Consider the following 6194-nt stretch of genomic DNA (forward strand, 5'->3'; position numbering starts at 1 on the left):
TTCAATAACAGTGTCATTTATAAAATTATTGGTAGACGGGCATGAGAATAAAAACAAAAACTCATTAGAGAGAATAATTTCGGAGGAAAAAATCATTATCCATTTTCTTTGATTTTCAATTACATATATTATGAGGCTGTCAAGCATAATTAGGAGCAACCCAAGACATACGCTGTAAGTCAATACCTGCTCCCAATAAACGCGTTGGAAAAGTCAACATCAGTCCTAGTTCCTCCAAGCTTGGGAGGCTGGGTATACCAGGCTTTGTCTTTAAAGCTTGTTTCAGGCCCATCTTATCCATACCTGCTCTTCTTTCCTTAAGCTTCACATAATTCACTTTCATCGAGATTTTTTCGCCTCTGGGTGTTTCAAGATCTGAAACAACATGGATGGTAGACTGACATTGACCTGGCTGGTCTTTCTTCTAGTGATTATTTCCTTCCACAGCTTGGGACGGGTTTCAGGGACCTTCCATGAGAACCAGGCAGATCGGCGAAAGCTCACAGCGAAGAAAGGTAGATATTCATTTTTATCAGAGCTGTCAGTTGATGTTAGTGGGTTGTATTTGTGTTATGTCAAATTTTGGCCATTCTATTAAATATATATCATTAAAATATTATTTTAAATATTATTTTTTTTGTAAACCTCATTAAAATTTAATTTAATTTAATTTAGCAATTTGTCAAAAATACACCGTTTTCCAAAAAAATAAAAATAATAATAATAATAATTATTATTATTATTATTATTATTATTTAAAAATCAAACATCTTAGAAAATATAAATTTTTTAAATTATGTATGTAAAAAATAACTAAAAATATGTCAAAATAATTATTTTTAAATAATATTTTTTTAAAAAAAAGTTTCTAAAAATTATAAATTTTAAAATAATTATTAAAAAAAATTAAGATTAAAAAAATTTGTCAAATATTATGGTAGAAAATACTCAAAATAGTTTTGAAGGGTATATTAGTCTCTTCATATTTTATATCATTCTCATCAATTATACAATTTTATGGACCAAATTTTAATTTTTGGGTTCAGCTGGGTTCAAAATACAATTGTCCCTTAAAAATATGAACTCAAAGGCTATATAATTATTAGACATGTACCATGTCATGTAATCTATTTAGTAATCAAGTCCTTCTATTTAATAATTAGGTTAAATTAGATCTTGTATCAAACCATATGATTACCATCTTAATTAGACATGTTTGTAGCTCGATTGACTTATTTATTCAAAAATAAATTTAAAATAAGTCAAATATTAGTTAAATAGTTTAAAGTTATAATTAAGTTAATATTAGTAAATTGATCAATTTAGGTCAAATTTATGTTATATAAATTGATACAAAAACTACCAATTTATTAAACATATTATGTAGGTGAACACGAGTTCAATCTAACCGCGATTATACTCAACCCATACCCATAAAAATTATGTTGAGTTTGAACTATGTTGACAAATCATATCAGACTTTGTCACCCTGAATTTTTATACAATTTAATACCATCTTGCAACACCATGTTTTTCTTCATAAAATAATAAGCAAGTTGTAGTGCAAGTAAACATATTCATTACAAAGTCTGTTATTAATTTGAATGAGTTTGAAACTTTGTAGGGTTCATAAGCATCGATTGTGGGATAGCTCCGGACTCCTATTATACAGATAGTGAAACCGAGATATATTACACTTCGGATGCAGGATTCATAGATACTGGAACCAATTATAACATTTACCAAGAATATGTTTATCAAGATAACGATCAACATCTCAAGAACGTTAGAAGCTTCCCAGAAGGAAACAGGAACTGTTACACCCTATGGCCAGGACAAGGCAAGAATCATAAGTATTTGATTAGGGCTCGGTTCTTGTATGGGAATTATGATTCCAAGAATCAATTTCCAATCTTCAAACTATATCTGGGTGTTGACGAATGGACTACGGTGAATATAAGAGATGCCACTACTGCTTTCAGGAAGGAAATCATACACATACCAATTACAGATTACATAGATGTGTGTCTAGTAAACACCGGTTCGGGGACACCATTCATATCAGTGTTAGAGCTTAGGCAGCTTAATGATTCCATTTATAGTCCAACTGAACCAGGGTCACTGCTTCTCTTTAATAGGTGGGATTTTGGTACACAACAAAAGGAGTGGAAGTTAATCAGGTGACGCACTAAAACATGTTCTTTGAAAACACCCTATTTTTTTTATTCTTGGAACAAAAAACCATTTTTTGTTTTTTAGATTTTATCAAACCAATTTTCCCTTAATTCTCTAAGTATATGGAACTAACAAGTTATGAAAACATATATTATGATCATTTAGGGACAAAGACGATGTTTACGACCGGATTTGGAGATCATTCACATGGTCCTCTTGGTTGTCCATTAATTCATCACTTGTAAGTTCTTCCTTTAGTACCTCTGTTTATAAAGTACCGGGGAGTGTGATGGCGACTGCTGTAACACCTGCAAATGAAAGTGAACCCTGGGTTTTATCTTTAGACATAGATGATGACCCTTCTCAAAAGTTGTACATTTACATGCACTTTGCGGAGGTTGAGGATCTCAAAGGCCAAATCAGAGAATTTACTGTCTCCGTGAATGATGAACCATATAGTGGGCCTGTGTCTCCCAGATACCTTTTTTCGGACACCGTGTCTAGCAAATATTCCATGAGTGGAAGTACCACAAAGAAATTGTTCTTTTCACTAAAAAGGACAAACAGATCCACGCTTCCGCCAATTATTAATGCTATGGAGGCTTACAAGATAAAAGAATTCCCACAATCATCAACTCAACAAAACGATGGTAGGCTCTGTTCCGTTCTGTTAGATATATATTCTAATTTAGTTAAAATGGTCCAGCTTTACTTAATTCCTTTTCTGTTTTTCTTGGAAAATACTAGTTGATGCAATCAAGAGGATCAAATCAGATTACGCAGTGAGCAGGAACTGGCAAGGAGACCCATGTCTCCCCATGGAATACCAATGGGATGGCCTCACTTGCAGCCATAATACTTCCCCTACTATTATCTCATTGTGAGTTTGCCATTTCGAACAACTTCATGTTTGCAGGGATGTACTGGTGAAAGTTATTAGGAGTTACAAAGTTTGATATGGTTCATTAACATGACTCAAACTCACCATATTTTTCATGAATTTGGGTCAAGTATAATTGAGTTTAGGTAAAATTCATGTCGGCTTATATAACTTGTTTAATAAATAAGTAGTTTTTAGGTTTATATAATACGAATTTGATCAAAATTGACTCATTTAATAATCTTATTGATTAACCTCATTATAAATTTTGGTTATTTAACTCATAATTGATTTATTATAAATTTGTTTTTAAATAGATGGATTAATTGAGCTAAAAGCATATTTAGTGGAGACACATATCATATATACTTATACAAAGACCTAATTCGACTTTGATTATTAAATATAAAGACTTGATTATTAAATGGGTTACATAACCTACTACTTGTTTAATATTTAGGTAGCATTTGAGTTTATGTTTTTAGCATGATTGTCACGTTGGATTTGGGTTGACCTATGTAATAGAATATTTAAGCTTTGACATGACACGATCCATCAATATAAATTGCCAACCATAAATATTATAAATCTTTTTCTAACAAATGACACAAAGGATTTACTAATATATGCCACTCTACCTTGCAAGCAGGAACCTCTCATCAAGCAATTTGTCCGGGAATATACTTGCTTCATTTTTGAGTCTCAAATCATTACAAACTCTGTAAGTATTAGCAGCCATGAGCAGTATTAGTCACCTAAAAAATTGGTGGCAGCATGAATATCTTCTCTATAATCTTTGCTCAAAATGCATGCAACTCAAATTATTTCAGGGATTTATCATACAACAACTTGACTGGACCAGTACCAGAATTTTTTGCCGACTGGCCATCTTTAAAAACTCTGTAAGTAATTAACTTTTAGTTTTGGGATATTCGAATACTTTAGGATATATATGCAGGTAATCTGAGTATTTGATCTTGTCTTTGCAGGAATTTAACGGGAACAACCTAACAGGTTCGGTTCCACAGGCTGTTACGGATAAGTTCAAGGATGGAACTCTGAGGTTTGCTTATTAATGATCTTTTCTAGTACTTGTTCTCAATGTTTGTTTTTAGAATTCTAGACTTCAATATCCATATATTGTGATTATAAAGTTTATTAATTAATTAGTGGACGTACCATGTTCTATGTTATGCAAGTCTCGGAGAAAATCCAAATCTTTGTCCGACTGTCTCGTGCCAAGGACAGAAAAAGAAGAAGAAGAAGAACAAGTTCTTTGTTCCTGTTCTTACATCCATTCTGTCTGCGATTGTGATCCTGGTCCTCATAGCTGCCCTTGCAATCATCCGGAAGTTGACCAAGAGGAGAGAAACCAAAGGTATTTTCTTTCTTTCACTTTCATTTTTTTTCGAAGTGAGGATTTAACATTTTATTACTCCATTTTTGTTGTGATTTCCTTAGCTACAACCATAGAGACGGTCACTGAACGCCCCAAAGAAGGGCCATTGAAGTCAGGGAATTGTGAGTTCACTTACTCTGAGGTTGTGGGTATCACCAATAACTTTAATCGCCCCATTGGCAGAGGAGGATTTGGAGAAGTTTATCTAGGCACTTTGGCAGATGACACTCAGGTTGCCGTCAAGGTTCATTCTCCATCATCAAATCAAGGCCCTAAGGCATTTCGAGCGGAGGTTAGACAAAACAATCCATCCATGGCTCTACAGTACTACAAGTTCTCCATCTGATGTCAAGACACTAAAAAATTTGAAATATTGCAGGCGAAACTCTTGACGAGAGTTCATCATAAAAACTTGGTTCGTCTGATTGGGTACTGTGATGACAGTACAAACATGGTTCTCATTTATGAATACATGTCCAATGGAAACCTGCAACAGAAGTTATCAGGTATATATATATATGTATTGACCACTCTTGATCACAGGTATATAACTTTAATTGGAAGCTACTCGTGGACTTTAATGTTTATGCATTTGCTGTAGCGAGAGAAGCTGCAGATGTTTTGAACTGGAAACAGAGACTTCAAATTGCAGTAGATGCAGCACATGGTCAGTAATTAAGCGGAGATCTTCCACATTATAATTAATGTGCATTCAAATATTTCTGTAATTGTGATTCTTTTCTTGCTTAATTGTGTAGGATTGGAGTATCTACACAATGGCTGTAAGCCACCAATAGTCCACAGAGACATGAAATCTTCCAACATTCTATTAACTGAATCACTGCAAGCCAAGATAGCTGATTTTGGGATGTCCAGAGATCTTCAAAGCTTATCAACTGACCCAGTAGGCACACCTGGATATTTTGATCCTGAGTAGGTGTTAATTAATGACATTATTCCTTACAATTTTTACATAATTGCTTCCTTATTGATCATGAACTATTAATTACTTCCTATATATGCAGATGCCAGTCCACGGGAAATTTGAATGAGAAGAGCGATGTCTATAGCTTTGGGATTGTTTTATTGGAGCTAATCACCGGCCGGCGTGCAATAATCCCTGGGGGCATTCATATAGCTGGATGGGTTAGTCCTATGATTGAAAGAGGGGATATTCGAAGCATTGTTGATCCAAGGTTACAAGGAGATTTCAACACCAATTCTGCCTGGAAAGCAGTAGAGATAGCCTTAGCATGTGTAGCATCAACAGGAGTGCAAAGGCCAGACATGAGTCATGTAGTGGTAGACTTGAAGGAATGTTTGGAGACGGAGGTGGCTTCCAGGAGAATTCAGAGGGTAGGTGGCCACAGCATCGGATCAGGCAATTTCCTAGAAAATGTTCCCTTGGTTCTTAGCACTGAAGTGGCTCCCCATGCTAGGTAGTTGTGGTTGTTTGACGCTAGTAGTTTCAATTAATGTGATAGGTGGCGTTTGTTTTTTTACTTAATTCTAAATAGAAATTTAATGTTTAATAGTGTTAAATATTAGGTTGTTTGTTTTTATAGTATTTCATTTCTATTAAGTATTAAAAAGTAAAGAAAAACCAATATGTTATTTTTTCTATTTAGAAAAAGTTACATATTTTGGCTTTTTCTATTTAGTAAAAAATTTATAATAAGTTATAAAAAAGTAGAAAAACAAACAACCTAAATTCTGAAAACAAATTACTTTCAGCAAAAA

General features: G+C 33.7%; 1 pseudogene; it reads left to right on the forward strand.

Moving 5' to 3' along the window:
• Positions 1-318: 318 nt before the first annotated feature.
• On the forward strand, positions 319-5954 carry LOC117921447 (annotated as a pseudogene).
• Positions 5955-6194: the final 240 nt, after the last annotated feature.

This window comes from Vitis riparia, chromosome 9 (assembly GCF_004353265.1).
Source record: "Vitis riparia cultivar Riparia Gloire de Montpellier isolate 1030 chromosome 9, EGFV_Vit.rip_1.0, whole genome shotgun sequence".
NCBI classification, from domain to species: domain Eukaryota; kingdom Viridiplantae; phylum Streptophyta; class Magnoliopsida; order Vitales; family Vitaceae; genus Vitis; species Vitis riparia.